This window comes from Amphiprion ocellaris, chromosome 9 (assembly GCF_022539595.1).
Source record: "Amphiprion ocellaris isolate individual 3 ecotype Okinawa chromosome 9, ASM2253959v1, whole genome shotgun sequence".
NCBI lineage: Eukaryota > Metazoa > Chordata > Actinopteri > Pomacentridae > Amphiprion > Amphiprion ocellaris.
Window position 1 is genome coordinate 16,537,209 of NC_072774.1, and position 17,517 is coordinate 16,554,725.

The window sequence follows — 17,517 nt, forward strand, 5'->3', positions numbered from 1 at the left end:
ATGAGTGTGTAAGTTTATCTTGAACATTTCAACAAAAAGAAAACAACAAGAAAGGACAATGAATGGGTTGCTCAAAAAGGACTGGGAACAAGTCGAAGCTTATCTAATCCCACTCCTTCTAATTCCACAATGATTTTAAATCTTTTCATTTTGCTTCTTCAAAACATTGCCATTTAAAAACAATAATAATGACAATAATAATAATAATAATAATACTAGTGTACATGATTTAGAATAAATATACACCAATATGTCCAATTACATTTATACAAAAGGACAAAGACAAAAGGACCTAATAACAGCAAAACACAACAGAAAGAAAAGTCCCAACTAATAATACACATAAATAAATAAAGAAAACAAATCATTAAAGAAATAAATAACTATTAACAGTAGCCTATGCACATCCAGTGACTGTCACACCCCCACGTCATCCCTGCATCATGTGAAAATATTATCTTTGTATTTAGTTTTAAACTGTTGCATGTTTGGATGTTATTTTATCTCCTCACCCAAACTCTTCCAGAGTTTTACCCCATAGAATGAAATACAGAATCTTTTTTTCTGCTTGTACGGATTTTGTTTATTTTGAAGTTGCATTTTCCTTTTAAATGATATCCCCCTTCTCGATCTCTAAACAATCTCTGTATAGTTTGTGGCAAAACGTTATTTTTAGCTTTGAACATGATTTGTGCGCTTTAGAATTTGACTATATCTGTCAATTTTAATAGATTTGACTGTATGAAGAGTGAGTGAATGTGATCCCAAAGGCGGACATTGTGAATAACCCTTTTGTGAAGAATAGTTAATGAGTAGATTGAACTCCTGGAATTATTACCCCAGATCTCTACACAGTAATTGAAATATGGTCAGACAATGGATCAGTACAGGATGCATAGCAATTTATGGTCAAGAACACATTTTGCTTTGTTTAAAACTGAAATATTTCTTGAAAGTTTGCTTTGTATATGTTTCATATGTGGTTTCCAACTGGTTTACTTGTCTATTATCACCCCAAGGAATTTAGCTTCATGAACCCTTTCAATTTGCACCCCATCTATCTGTATTTGTACTTGTTCATTTAATTCTGCAATTTCCAAATAACATTTTTTTTAAAGTTTAGTGATAGTTTATTTCTGTCAAATTATATTTTCAATTTATTAATTTCTTCACTGACTTTTTCCAGTAATTCTTTTAAATTCTCCCCTGAACAGAAAATGTTCATGTCATCGGCAAACAATACAATTTTCAACACCCGTGACACCTTGCAAATATCATTTATATACAAAATAAATAATTCAGGGTCCAACACTGATCCCTGGGGGATACCACAAACAATGTTCAAACTTGCTGAACAAACATCACCCAGTTTAACAATTTGTTGTCTCTTCTGTAGATAGCTTTTTATCCAGTCTGACACAATACCTCTGCTGCCATATCTTTCCAACATTTTTATTAAGTTAACATGGTTTATTGTATCAAAGGCTTTCCTGATATCAGTAAATAATCCCACTGCATATTTCTTTTGTTCTATTGCATTTGTAATTTCTTCAATTGCTTCCACCAATGCCAGTGTTGTTGACCGATTTGGTCTGAAACAATCCTGACAATCAGAGAGTGTTATTCTATGAAGGTACAGAGTTGCTGTTATGACCAGGAACCCAGTTGTAACATCTCACAGCAAAGTTAAAACTGTTTTTGGGTTTTTTTTGTCTCTGAGACATAAACCATCTATTTAATCATTTTTAGATGTCCATACGCTGAGAAGCTTTTGTTCAGAAAAGAGTTTTTGATTCAGGCTGTTACAGAGCTGGTCCTGTGTATGTGAGAGATATAGACAAGTCAAAACCAAAATAAGCATAATTACAGGCAAAGTGGAGGTGCCAGACAAATTACATTAATAACCAAACTTCATCTAAAGTAACTAATGTTTACTGACTGGAAATTAAAGACAAGCCAAAGCCAGAACTACAATCTACAAAGTAACCTTAGAGAAAACAAATTACATTGGTGAACCAAGTCCAACAAAAAGTTGTGTGAAAGCATGCCGGATACTCCAAATTTGCTCAAAGTCTCTAGCATCCCATAGATGTCTTTATTCTCTTTCAGTAGGGGTTGCTAACATCTCATTCAAACAGACATGGAGAGAAAATGTAAAGTGGGCTTCATGCTTGATCTCTTGTTGTAGAGGGATCTTGTAGCGGATTTATTCACTCAACTTAGCCTATCAGAGGTTCACAGGGATCATTGATGACACTTAGAGAAAGAACAGTGTCAGGGGACACAACACTTGGGAAGAAACAACGAGATGTACATGTCAATGTATACATGCATAATGACACTAAGGCACACATGCTGCTAAACTTCCATCATGTATTCATAAGGTGATTATAAAATCTATCCAGGACAGAATTGCTACAGGCCAGAAAACAAAATTTCAAACGAGCCATCGGTTGGTTTCATGCTGCAATTTTGCAAAGCATAATATTTACATTCAGCATGTGACCTAAATTTCCATATGGCCCGTCTAAGGGGGGATAATCCATCTTAACGATCACTGGGTTTCTCCATCTAATTTATACCGCAAAACAACATGTGGTATGTAAAGCATCCCTTTGATTGCATTGTTGTGGAGGCTTCTGCTGTCAGAGAGGGTGGGGGCCCCCTCCATACCAGGGTCCGCCAGCCAGACTGCCGGGGTCAGGGGGGCCTCTTCCCGCACACAGCCAGTTCGCTATTGAGGCCGCGTCCTTCCTGCAGCCCGGGTGATGTCAGGGCCGAGGAATGTGGAAAACAGAGCACACTGGGGGGCCTTGTTCTCCCACTCTGAATAGTCCTTGGGCATGAATCCAAACCACATGCCACACACGCAGCCTGAGAAGGCCGAGGGGGCAGGGGAGGTGGAGACCGAAGGGGACGGTGGGGAGCACACGGGGAAAACATTATGGCAACGTGAGAGCAGTCTGAGGTAATGCAGATGTAGTTTAACGGCTGGCTTGAGTTGATACGGTCTGAAATATGCAAGAGAAGTTCTATCAGGGTTTGACACGAAGCAGTTGATGGTGGTTTTTAGTGAGCGCAAATTCAAAATGCACTTAGGGGAAATGCGTTTCTCAGAAGTTCTTGGGCATCTGGCCAATTAATAGATTGTGCTAAAGTTAAGCCTTAGAAAGCAAGCTATGCAGAATGATAGTTTTTCTAGCTCACATGTAAGATAAGTTTCTGACATGAATGGTGAGGATATAGCTTCAGATATTAAGATACTGAAAAAGAAACATGAAAATCCTCATTCACTCATGATAATGCAAAGGGTTAGCTGTAATATACTTACTGGCTAAATTTCTTTTAAATTCAAAATTAAATCAAACACCGTCACAGAAATGGGGCACATAGAATACATTTTAAAGAAGGAAATGTGTGTGCTTTAATCCTCTATCCTGACAAGACATAACAAACTATGCATCTATGCTAGCATCCATGCTACAGTGAAGAGTACTACTGGGAACTTTGAATATAGCAAATTAAAGTCAGTAGCAAGCAACATAATTGTTTTGCACATCAGGTGATATTATGAATGTATTTTGTTCCAAGATCATTTCCAAAACTGTCAAATCAACATATTATTATCAAAACATGGAAATAATTCATGCATAAACATGTTCTACTCCTGTGCACTAGATCTAGTAGTAGGTTTTAACCATTAAAAAGTAGATGTCCCTTATTTGGCTTTAAACTGGTTTTTGTCCAACTGACTTTGCACTGTCTGGCTTTATAGCTCCAATTACACAAGCACCCACTTTATACGGAGTTCCCCAAGGTCGATAACTTAATCTCATTCTTTTCTTCTTTTATATATATAGTCACTCAGCTACATTATTCACATAATGCAATCTTTAAGCGTCACTGACTACTGATGACATCCTGATCTAGCTGTACCTTCTATCAGACTTCAGTAAATAATTCTTGGACATCAAACACTGAATTGTTAAGAACTGTTCCCTGCTTAAGGAGGAGCTTAATACCATCTGGAAATTTGTTTTTCCTGGCTTCCGCTGGTTAATCTTCTCTTCTTGCTATAAAGATGTCTATTTAATGAGACACTATGAAAATATTGTTTCATGTGGTTACAGTTGCAACAAAGCCCAATTCTGACCACACCAAAATACATATTCACTAAACGCTAATCATAAGTCATCTCAGAGTACTTACATAACAGGGTTAAGACTTTACAATATTATATTATGGAAAGAAACCCAACAAATCAAACGATTCCCTTTGAGGAATAACTTAGCAACAGTGTGAAGAAAAAAAAACAGAAGGAAATCTTCGGCAACAGGAGGCTCAGGGAGGGCAGTCATCTGCCTCACCCAGTTGGGGCGAGGAAAGAAACAAATACCGGGTGTGTTGAGAGGAGAATCAGAAATAAAACTTTAAACAAGAGAAGGCAGTAAAACACTTAACCAACTTCTAGTGGTTGAACTTTTCATCGTGTTGCAGTAATGAAGAAGGGTTCTGCAGACTTGACTAGGGAGGGCAGTAAAACAGTTTGGTTCAGCATGTTTTCAGCAGAAATACTACGACGGCATTATTCCATATCTGCCCGTCTTGTCAAGCAGTTTGCATAAATTGCACTTTTTTTGTCTTAAAATATTTCTTTAGTTTACGTTTATTTGATTATGCATACAGTATATGTTTGTATATCTACAAACCTATCCCAGGCTATAATGAAATGAGGAAAATACAATACTGAAACTATGGTTGCTTCCAAAAGTTAAATGTGGATGCATTCCAACAATTTTCAAAATAGTATTACTTGCAAAGAAATGGAAAATCCCATCAGCACAGGTGACAGTTGGATTCATAATAAATCTAAAATCCCCCAAATGATCACGATATTTGACAGCAAAATAGATTTAAAAGAATACAGTAAGTGATGGGACTTTTTACAGCAAACACAGTAAACATGGTGCACGCCAGATTAAATAAAGCAGGCCAATTCAGAATGAAAGAGAAAGAGAGGATGAAAGTGAAAGTAGGGGACCGTTGAAAGAAAAACAAAGAGTTGATTCGTTTATAACCTTCTGGGAAAACACTTGGCAGAAATATCTTCTTGATCCCAGTTCAAATCATGCAAATATCAGAACATGTTTGGGAAAACCCTGCAGGCTGGACCAAAGCAAGAGCCTTGTTATGATTCTTGCAAACATCTTTTGGAAAACAGAGAAAGATGACTACACTATGCAGATAAGGCATGTAGAGATTAAGAAACAGAAATTACAAAACAAGTTGATGTCACATCTGGATGAAAAGTACCAACCTAGAAAACCGAAACATTCAAATGGCATACAGTAAATAAGGTGACTAAAGCCAGCGGAGAGTCTCTTTGGTGACACCTAACAACCACAGTAATCAAATGAAAGCATGATGTCTCTGTTGTCAAAACGAACCAACGTGCCTTTTAGTGCTGTTTTCATTTCATCATCTAATCAAACAGATCCAGACAACTCGTTCTGTCCTGGACACAATGTTCGGATGAATTACACACTGATGAGACACAATGTCCTCACCCAGCGTGATGCATTCAGTACAATGACAGCTGAATTCCTCTGAAAAGTGCGTCACTCAATCTCTAGTTTCAGCCTGGGCTATGGGACAGCAGACACAACAACAGGGGCATCAAAGAAATTTATAATATGCTGATATTTGATATAGATTTAATTAAGAAATTTGGTTTGTTTTCTTTTAAATGGCATTGAAACACATTTCATTAAATGTTTAGAGCACTTGAAAATAGAACAAAATTAAATATCAGCACTCAAAGCATGACTTAATTTATCAACAGGCAAAACTAATCAAGGGAGTTAATTAATGTTTTTGGTGATTAAAAGTTTAAGCTGCTGATCCAGTACAAACACCTGACGTTTGCTTGTTCCAGCTTTTCAGTGTGAACGTATGCTGCTCTTTTCTTGTCATTTTATTCCCTTTCATCCAAATTATCCACTTGTAAGAAGCTACACCTCTAATTTTACAATAACCCTCCCCCCAAAAAAACAAAAAAAAATGTTTTAACAGACTTTTTAAAATTTATTTATTTATTTATTTATTTATGTAAATGAATTTCTATGAATTTATTTTTAAGGTACACAAAAATACCACACAATGCTTATACACAACTAAAACGGAAGAGCAAATGTGTTTTGAAGGACATGTAATTGGATCATGTTTTCTGTTGACATACTGAGGATTTGCAATTCATAAATACACTGATGCTAAACATATCAGTGCCGTGTCCATTGGCAGTGTCCTGTTTTTTCAGCAAAATAGTCCAACTTTGCAGTACAATATGCACTTTTGTATGTGTATGTGTGCATGTTTTAAGGTTAGAGAAGGATTAAGGTCTGCTTCAAGTCATAAAAAGACGGCATAAGAAGTATAGGACTCAAGCATAAATACTTCACATTGTACTTACCTATCATACTGGAGTAAATCTACTTTCAGTTTGATTCTGTTGTATTTATGAACTGATGATGTAGAAATGACCATTATAGTGAAATTTTCAAGAAAACATACAACTAAAAATGTAGAAAATATTGAGTTGACCGCGACAGCATCTTTAAAAAGGGGCAGGTGTAAAGTAAAAAGACACTAAAAGCATTGAAAAACCAATATTAATGTTATACTGTGTCACATTTCAATCTGAAGCAGGGGAATTCCAAATGAAAGATTGGTTCTTACTGCACCTGAAGTAAATAAAGCCCTACCTAGACATTGTAAATATGTCTTATATAAATGACAACCCATGTGAACTACAGGTTATGACATTATTGGAACCAGTCTGACTGTATGTGACCAAGCTGAGTTGTGTAACTGCCTACAAGACAGCCTATATATATAACGATGTTGCCTGACTGAAGCATGCTGTTTTACATGGTGTTGCCTGGCAGCACTTCTTCACATCTTCTTGCTGTAGTGTGTCATCAGTCGCAGGCGAACGTCTGACCTCCTTCCATCTGATGGACCTCCCCTATTATTTCAAGGCCAAGGCACGTCAGATGGGATTACATCCAAGCTCTTATGTAAGGCTTACACTAGTCCAGACATGTACTTTTTAACCTGTTATTTCAGCTTATATATGGAATCTGCCTCGCTACTGCAGTTGAGGACGAGATGTTCCCGACCTACTGATGCAGCATTTATGTGGAATGTCAGGCAGTTTCAAAACAAGCTGCAGTTCTGCATGTCTCCTCTCAGGACTAATACACAGAAGCTTTTAACACTGGAATGGCCATGCTGTAGTCAGTAAGACCTCATTGGCTTTAGTGAGCCCCTCTCTCTAGCGCCACCATGAGTGTCACATTAGGGATTTTTTTTAAGTTATTTATCTGGCCTTTATTATAGTGCATAGTGGAGAGAGAGAGACAGGAAACGTGGGGAGAAGAGTGGGGGAAAGGCATGCAGTAAATGGCCACAGGTCGGACTCCAATCCATAACCACTACGTTGGAACTATAGCCCTTGTTTATGGGTCGCCCATTCAACCAGCCCCACACTGGAGCTTTTTAACCCTTTGATGCACAGTGTGGGTCACTTTTGACCCATGTTGCGAATCAAAGGGTTAATGCAATATCCCATCAACTCTTGGGTGAACTTATTTGGATGATGTTCATTTTGTCGTTAACTATCATAGGATAACGTTATTTCTTTTACACCGACAAATCAAAGATGGTTTTTTACCTTAGCTGACATGTTTCAACTGCAACTGCAGTCTTCTTCAGAGCGTCATCCGACGTGTGCTGACGTGTCCTTTTTATCAGGTGACCGGTCTGACAGATCTGTCAGAATCTGTCAGACAGGCCACGCCCCCCGCCGTCCGGTGGTCTCTGGAGGATGGAGTCCCAGGTATGCGAGAGGGTGTAGGCCCCCTCATCCCGGTTCATGGAGCAGCTCGCCCGCTTCCTATCGTTTATAAACGGTGGATCAAGGAGGCCATCGAGATCAGGAAGCGGGCGAGCTGCTCCATGAACCGGGACGAGGGGTAAGGTAAAACCATCTTTACTTTGATTTGTCGGTGTAAAAGAAATAACGTTATCCTCTTGGGTGAACTGCCAATAAATCTAGTACAGACATTCATATCCCTCAGAATATAGATTGTAATCACTTTGGCAATGGCATAATTTGTCTTTCCATTCATCTAGTGGCATCGGCTGATCGAAAATTATTATTCAAATACTGCAGATCTGCAAAATTAGTAACATTCCCATTGCTTGGATCATGCGAAACTAAGAAGGTAAACGTGGCAAACGTGATACTGATGTCGCAAAAATACAGCATTTTTTTTTCTTCTTTATCATTCTATAAAATCAGCTTACTGGGTTTATTAAAAGATTACTGAGTTTTTGGTTTGTTTTTTTACCCTCCTCTGTTGCTATGATATTAAACTGTGAATCTAACATTTGTCACTTTGCCCTTTTTGTCCAGTCTCAAAGTTCATCTTGTCGTGTATTCGTCAGCTGGTGGCATCATCTGTTTCATATAATAGATCCCATCACGGATAACAGAGCCCGATATGTTGTGTAACGCTCTACATTTAGATAATAAAGTAGGCCAATGCTGCTCTAAAATGCTTTATTCCCTCACAGACATTCTGGTTCCACTTAAATGATGCAACACTCTATTGTACACAGCTTACTGTCTGAGATGTCTACTGTTAAAAATGCATGTAAACAGCACTTAAGGCTACGTCAGGTCTGCGGCCTTTGTGATTGGTTGATGTAACAGGAGAGCTCTACAGCGGTTAAAAAAATAACAGTCGTCTTTATTTCACTGAAATCCAACAGAAATCCCTTCCATAATCCAACAGACTCCCCAGAGACATCCAACAACTGCAAAGAGGGGAGGAAAAAAAAAAGAAACATACATGCCCGCCCACAGGCTTTATTGCATTGAAAGCATTTGAGGCTGCAGAAAAAGCTTTTGGGCAACATGTCTGATTCCAAAATCATAGCTTAAGGATGTAGGGAGGGATTTAGAAGAGGTGAACATTTGTAAGAAGTGCACAACACTGTGGATGGTGTTAAAATAATACAGACTTAATTTGCATTTGTGTAGATGAAACCATGAAAACAAAGAGCTGAAGAGTTTTATTTTAGGATGAGACATCCACCTACACAGATGTGAAATTAAAAACACCCTTATTGGAAGAACATGCGATCTCTTCCAAAGTATTTAACAGGTTTCTTAGTATGAACATTAGAGAACTAAATCTAATTTTTAAAATGCATAATTTTAACTATCTTTAAAAAACATATAAGGTGGCTTATCTTTATTTTGAAAAAAAAAACACCTGGAATAAAATTCTTCAGCCTTTGATTACAGGATAACAATGCAATCACAACGAACTGTAAAGTGCAAACAGCAAATCCTTACTATAGTGACATGAGTCAAAAAACATTTTTTGTCTTTGTCCTTAGAAAAAGATCAAGATTTTCATACTGATTTACAGTCAGTCTACATTACAGTCAGTTACCCATTATTATTATTATTATTATTATTATTATTATTATTATTATTATTATTATTATTATTATTATTCGTAAACAAAACTAAAACAAATCCAATCTAATATAGCAGCCTGGCAATAAATCCAGAGTTAATGAAGCTTTCAATGTTCAGTGTGTTGGCAGAGGGTCCGTGTACGGATCTGGTAACTGGATTTTCCGCTCTGAAAAACAAAAAAACGAGTGATTTTCGTTTTAAAATACAAAAACTAAAATTGAAATACAAGGCGTTTTTCCTTTTCATGATCAAAAAGGGATATACGATTTTTTTTTAAATGCTTTGATTTTCGTTTTATATTTAGAATAACAAGAAAGTATAATCACTAAGAGACAGAAACGAAAAAATGTCCGTTTTTTCATTTTCTGAGACCGGAAGTGGTCATCAGGAAGTGTGGAGCCAAACGACAACAAGATTCTCAGAGGGCGGAGCCAGAGAGCAGTGATTGGTCAGACCATAGATAATATAGAAGACAGCGTGCTAGCGTATCTAATCTTCTATATATCTATGGTCGGGACGTCTGGCAGCATCTCTGGCTGCTGTTGATTTTGTTTTTGGAGTGAAACACGGTAAGAAGATAAATACTTCGAACCTGTAGCTGTTTTGTTGTACGTTAAGTCAGCGACTTGTGAAGAGTTGTGTTTTGTCGTGTTTGAGCAGTTGGTCCGGACGCGTTAGCTAGCGGGCTAATTAACACAGGTGGCTAACTTACCGCTGAACACCTGTGTTAGTTGCTGCCCCAGGTGTCCGTCATTATTAGAATGACCTTCTCAACCTGTATTTCTCTGCTGTGTATTTTAGCTTTTAAAAAAGTTATTTTACTTTAAGGTTAACTGAAACCCGTTGAGCTGCACTGAAGTTTAACATTCAGCTGGTTTAAATTAAACGCGCTTAACTTAACATTGCAGAACATTACCTCTCTGAATCTCCATAATTTCATTAAATTCCTTCTCTCTTCCACTGCTCAAGTTCAATCCAGTATATAAAATGACATTAATAGTGAATAAACTAACAACCAGCCATTGTATTTATTTATTATTTCATGTATTTGTAGTAAAACATGAGATGAAACATCCTACTTTTGGATCTAGAACTGCACAAGCCGTTCATTTTCAGTCACCTGACGAATTAAACTCCCCTTTTTATCTGAGGTTGAAGCAGAAAGTCTGAGTTAACAAAGAAAGTTCTTTATAATTTGCGATACCTGTTATATCTGACTGAGGCTTTAGTTTTTGTTGAGCCGATTTACACGTAGAAACTTTGTTCAGGAAGATTTCTCAGTAGCTCAGAGGACAGGCTGCTTTTTACACAACCTTGTAAGAGAATGTCTGTCAATGCTTTCAGCAGAATTTAGAAACACAACACTTCCTAAACAGATATTTTGAGGCTGTGAGGTTGAACGCTTGAGAGTATATCAGTGTGTTTGTGGTCTTTTTGTTTCTAGGTGGAAGCTGAATTAGTGAGGATGACTCCTGCTCCTGTCATCTCTAAGCTCCTCACACATCTTTACCTGCAGATGAGGAAAATCACTCCTGTAGAATGCAGGTATGTTTGTCATTATTATAAAAAGATGTTGCCTGGTGACCTGTCAGAAACCCATTATACAGAGTCAGCCAAAATAATGTTTACACACATCAGGAAAAGAAAAACTTGCATAAATATTTCAATACCAAATTTATTCAGACATCATGAGATTAATAAAAGTTATCTTTGGCCTCTACAATTACAAGAGGTGCTCAAAGTGGTGGCCACTGGCTTCCAGACATTTCTGTTGTGTTGTAGACGTCACTTGTTGATGCTCCATTCATGAGGGTAATGCCATCTGTTGGGAAAACATCGTACAACAGGACACAGAGTTATCGTGATTTGATCAAACTTAGAAAGAGGTATCTATATGTATAGAAGTACTTATACAAATGAAATATTTATAAAAGTTTTTCTTTTCCTGATGTGTGTACATTATTTGGGCTGACTCTGACTGAACTTAATGAGAACAAAACTGTCATTTAATTGTTGCTCTGAAAGCTTCTTGAGTGAAAACCAGCTGGTGTTCTGCTTTGAAACAAACTGCTGTTGAGGTCTGTGTTTTTAGGTTTAACCCCACAGTTTCTGAATGAACTGATAGTTTGTTTTTTTTCCTGATCAATGTGGACGTTATAATTGATGGTAACATTTACTGATCATATAATCAGCATGACAATATAACAGTATAACATTCTGACCACCTGACTAATACTGTGTTGGTCCCTTTATGCTGCTAAAACTCCTCTGACCCAGTGGTTCATCAGAACCTCTGAGGATGTCCTGTGGATTCTGTGGATTCTGTGGGTTGCAGGGTGGGTCCTACCTAGACCAGGCTGATCCTGGACCATCCCACAGATACTCCATCAGATGTGGATGTGGGGAGTGTGGAACCCAGGTGAACAGCTTAGCTCTGTCGTGTTCCTCGGACCACTCCTGAGCAGTTTTAGTTTGTCCTGCTGAGGGTGGCAGCTGGCATCAAGGACTGCTGTTGCCATGGAGACTAGGGGGTTGTTTGTCCTGCAGTGTTTAGGTGGTGGTACATGTCAAACATCCACATGAACGTCAAGGTTTCCCAGCAGAACGTTGCATTAGAACAAGATGATGGATGTTGTTCTCTTCAGCAGTCAGTGGTCAGAATGTTGTGGCTGATCAGTGGATCTGTCTGCCTTTACTCTGACATCCAGAGTTATACAAAAGTGTAGTATGTGTGCAGTGCAGAAGAGATTTACTTTATTGTATGCATTTTTTTGTTTTTTAAGGGAGAGCATTTTTTTTATCCACCTGAATGAAGACCTAATCTTTCCCTTCAAAGGATAGTTAATAATTACTATGGCTTCCATAGTGGTCCCATCAGAGAAAATCATATCCATATACAGATTTTTATTAATTCCAGGGCTGGTTCAGTAAAGATTATAATAATAACTACATCAGATAATTCTTGGTCGCAGTTGGAATTTTGCAGCCTGAGAGATGGTTGAGAAGGTTTGCAGTTCTTGTTTTAGCAAAATATGTTATTATAGAAGATCTTTGTTGTCATTGTACATGAAATTATCTGCAAACCAGCAAAGTGCATCAGTCTGAGGTATATTGAGGTGTATTGAGTAAAGAAAAATGCTTCTAAAGCCAATAATAAACAGAGTATTTTGAGGGAATATTCTAAAAAGGAAAGAAAAGCTCCATTCTCACTCCTCTCAGGATAAACTGTCATTAAAATTGACTTTAAATTTAGCTTCAACACGAGATAAAAACATTTGCTTTCATCACTGATTTCAAGTTTTAAAGTTCATGCTGCTTTTATAAAACAATGAAAGTGAATAAATTGTATTTCTGTGATCTGTGTTTGATTTCTGTCTTTTCTCCTGTCATCCAGATGTTCAGAGGGAGATGGTGCCACATCTGGTCCAGCTGATGGAAGGTCTTGAAGTTCTCTGACTGGCCTGGACTGAAGATGGTCCTCTCACTGGATTTAAGGTTCAGATGCTCAGTAACAAACTCCACCAATGAACCAACAGGGAAGCTTTAGGTTTATTAAATGTTGCTATGAAGGTATCGCTGTTTTTCTTTGTGAATGCAATGTGCTCCAACTGAAACTTGAATTAGAACTTAGAAGTAAATCCTTCCATCTGAAAGGATTTAGTTGCATTAATAACCTCATAACATTTTAATTTTTATTCCAGTCTTGGTTGGAAATAGAATCTCTGTATTGATTCAGGTAAAAACTGAACTTCACAGCATTTTGGAGCAAAACAACCAGATGAAAACTGTGATGGTGTTGGATTGTCAGACCGTAATGTTGCAGCTCAAAGCAGCTTTTCTATCTCAGTTCATTCTGACATTCAGCTATGAATCAACACAGCAGATGGTGATCCATGCTGTGGAAGTCTCACATCTCCTGATTTAATGGAGCTGCTTTGCACTTTTTACACTGTTTATTCACCAACACTTTATTTAATAAAAGTCCCATCTAGTTTTTATGAGGAATGTGATGTTTTAATTTCTCTGTGAATAACTGCAGTCTAATGCAACAGCTGGAGTTGTAACATCTGTCCTGATGTTGATCATGAAGTATTGATCAGAATACTTATGGTCAGCAGTCATCCCTGAAGTTTTACATTAAAATCTTTACTTGTGTTGTGAACTTTGGTAAGAAGCAGAAACTTTTGCGTTGCCATGGATACATGAGTGTTAAGTTCTGTCCATGTTTCCATTTTGGGAAATGCAGTCCAGTTCCAGAATGTGGAGGAATTTAGTCTCACAATCACAGACAGCAAATATTATCTGAAAGTCGGGTTATTGTTGTTTATCAGCACAATACAAAAAGATTAATATTAGAAATATTCCAGTTAAGACTCTAGAATATCATGATTTATGTACATTTCCTCAATAATATGAATGTTCAGGTTAAGATTGTACAGTGATATTTATTATGCAAGTTTAGCTGATTAAAGTTTACTCTGCACTAAAATATTATTTAAATTGACATCATTATAATATTTAGGGTCAGACCTTACAGTATTGAGATTAAGAAATCAAATATTCTATAAAATGTAAATACACTGAACTCATTTGGATATATTTAAGTGAGACTCTACAATATTATTTGACACAAATCTATCTAAATCAAAATTTTAATAATTTTCACGCCAAACATTTACTGGACTGATTTAAATATTAAAATCACTCCTTTCTAATCCTCTGCTGTACGTTCAAACCTGAGGCCTTAAATAGAAACACACAAGTATCTGTTTGAAGGAACTTCTGCAGAGTCCTGGTTCCAGAACATGATGATAAAATTATGGACAAACTTTAACAAAAGCTGCCTGAGAGTTTACAGGTTTTTATGTTAGATTTCTTCAGTAATTTAATGAGTTATCAGCAAAAATCAAGTGTTCATTTGATGAACTTGATTTCCTAAAACATCCAGAATTGGAGCTCATATCTTTGGCAACTGTAAAGTTTCTGCTCCTTCAAAGATCACAACACAATGAATGAATTCCTAAAACACTCTCAATGCTGGAGAGTGTTTGTGATGCTGAAGCAGTGACCAGTTTTTCTGTTTCTTCTCTGGAGATGCACAATGAGGGACATCTGCAGAGACTGAGAAAGAGTCTCACCACATCCTGACATGAGGAAAAAGACTTTATTGAAGACTACAATGAGAAAAACTATCAGACAGCAGACGGCTGCATTCAAGGTGAGCTCTGAACATTTGATCTGGAACAGGAATTCAGTAACGGCAGTATGAGCTTCATTTCAGTCTGTAGCTGCTGAATTCATGGATGAATCATCTGGCACTAGAGAGGAAGACCATCAGACATCCACATCAGCTGATGGAGGTCCAAGAGTGTCATCAAACAAACAACCTACAGAGTGAAGACCTCAAATCTGATTGGACGGCCTCCTATTCAGCCACATGTGTGAACAAATGCCTCTAAGCTGATTTGTTTTCTAAAATAAATCTAGTTTGAGTCCTAATCTATGCCTGTGTGTTTGCTTCTTTACATCGCTGTTAACAGTTTAGACTGTTAGATTGTTCCAGATAAGACAAGTACAAGATACTTCAGAGCCGTTCTACCACGAGCCTGACAGGAAGAACTCCAACAGCTACTGAATGTTCCTGTGGTTCCCTCAAGGCTACAGAAGGAGCCCTACGAGGACGAGCCGGTCCACCTGATGCCGGCCAATCGCTGCGGTTCAAAGCCAACACCGACTACGTGGACTTCTACTGGACCACACGGAGGCCTTCAAACTGGACCAACAAGTTCACCGACTCGTGGGTCTGAGGACGCTGCCGAGCCTCGGCCCAGCCGGCCTCCTGTCTGTGGGTGTTTGAGTGCTGAGAGGTTTGAGGATGCATGTGAACGTGTCTGTGTTGAAACAGCAGCTTTTGACTCAGTAACGCTGGTAAAAAACAAGAGGTCCTTTATTTGTGACTTCCACTAAGAAAACTGATGAAAATAAGTTTGCCAGGGTTCTGACTGATAACAGATTATTAAATAATGAAAATAATCGTTTAAATATTCCTTTAAACAATCCTTTTAGGTCTACATTTCCTTTAAACTGACTTCTTGGTATATGTACAAGTATTTTGGGTGGAATATACCATTAAGCCTGATGTTCAAGGGTTCTGCTGGGAATATACCATTAAACCAACCTTTTAGGTAAATGTTCCAGGATGTTGAGTAGAATATACCATCAGATCAACCTTTTAGGTCTACATTGGAAGATTTTAGAGTAGAATATTACTCCAAACCATCCTTTAGGTCTACATTTAAGGTGGAATACTCCTTTACACCAAGATTTTTTGGTCTACATTGAAAGATTTTAGGTGGAATATTCCGTTGAACGAACTTTTTAAGTTTATGTTCAAGGATGTTGGGTGGAATATACCATCAGACCAACCTCCAAGGTCTACAGTAGTGAATTTTAGGTGGGATATACCGTTAAACTCACCTTTTAGGTTTACATTGGAGGATTTTAGGTGGAATTTTCTTCCAAACTGTCTTTTAGTCTACATTTAAGGATGTTTAGGATGGTATATTCTTCTGAACCAACTTCTCAGGTCTACATTTCAGGTGGAATATTCCTCCATACTAACTTTTTTGATCTACATTGAAGGATTTTTTCTAAACCACCCTTTCGGGTCTATATTTGAGGTTTTAGGTGGAATATTCCTTTTAACCAGCCCCTCAGGTCTCTTTGAGGATTTTGGATGGAATTCTCGGTAAAACCAACATTTTAGGTGCATGTCCAAGGATTTTTGGTGGAATGTTCCTTTAAGGTGGAAGTTTGAGGACCTTGTAGGTGGGATACTTCCTGAAACCAACCTTTTCGGTCAACATTCAAAGATTTAAGGTGGAATATTCCTTTAAACCAACCTAAATTTCATGTTTTGATCATTATCAAGTGAGAAACCTCAATCCAGACTCCTCATAAAGACGTTTGAGATTTATGCTGCTGTTATTTTTTTAGTCCAGACTAAATGACAGAAATCCACAACTGTAATTTTATTTCAGGACTCGGTTATTAAATGTCAAAACAATCCATGTGACTCTAAAAACTCAACAGCTTTACAAACTCTAAGATTAAACTCTCCACAAGGATCCAAAATAAGTTGGACTTCTACATGAGAGCTTTAATTATTCTTCATCTACTTCCTGAAAAGTTTGGTCAATAAAAAAGACAAAAACTAATATTTTCAGCTGAACTAAAGACAGATTTTGTGATTTTTCTGCTCACATGTTGTGTTGTTGTAAACTTACTCTTTAAAATAAATAGCCACCTAACCCCCAGGAAACCAGCGTTTGTCCTGTTTTTGTGTTGCTCCTCGGCGACACTAGACAGCCGAGTCGTAATGTTTTTTGAGCAACACACCATACTGTGACGTTTTTACAATGATGGTTCTACTATGAAGCCAGTTTGACATGTTCAGGCGTTCTTTGTGTGAAAAACTCAGAGATTTCAGGTATCAGAAGGTGGTTTTCCACTTTCTTTGTTAACTTTCTGCCTCAACTTGAAATTAAATTTCCTTCACTAAGCCAGCCCTCTGGACTTCCAGTAAGCTGTGTTCCTATTGGCTGTCCAGGTGGCTGCTTGGTGTTATCAGGAACACCTGAGCAGCTCAGTGTCTTCCCTGCATTATTTAGCTGCAGACAAACATTTCCTCTGCTTCTCTTCACCACAGAACCGGGTTTGGCTCTGTTGCTGCAGTTTGTTCTTTAGGCGTTGGCTTGCAGCTTCCAGCAGTAAAATCGTCTTTAATGTGTTTCTTGGTGTGTTTTAGGGCTTTGTACTGGATAGTTGTCTTGGTAAAGGTGGTTCTATAGCCACAGTTAGCACATGGTGCTAATGTGTGCAGTGATTAGTGGATTTGGTGCAGCTGAGTTGTGTCTTTATCTTGGCTGTAGTGAGTCTTTAGAGTTTTTTGGTCAGACACATTC

General features: G+C 37.7%; 2 long non-coding RNA genes across 2 annotated transcripts; one reads left to right on the forward strand and one right to left on the reverse strand.

The window, feature by feature from the left end:
- The first annotated feature begins 8,015 nt into the window (after nucleotides 1-8,015).
- On the forward strand, nucleotides 8,016-15,052 carry LOC129349725 (uncharacterized). The gene is made up of 4 exons (XR_008602836.1): nucleotides 8,016-10,122; nucleotides 10,998-11,098; nucleotides 12,948-14,771; nucleotides 14,835-15,052. It is a non-coding gene; the product is annotated as an uncharacterized LOC129349725 (long non-coding RNA).
- Nucleotides 14,699-17,517, reverse strand: LOC129349726 (uncharacterized). The gene is made up of 2 exons (XR_008602837.1): nucleotides 15,783-17,517; nucleotides 14,699-15,731 (listed from the first exon to the last, which is right to left on the reverse strand). It is a non-coding gene; the product is annotated as an uncharacterized LOC129349726 (long non-coding RNA).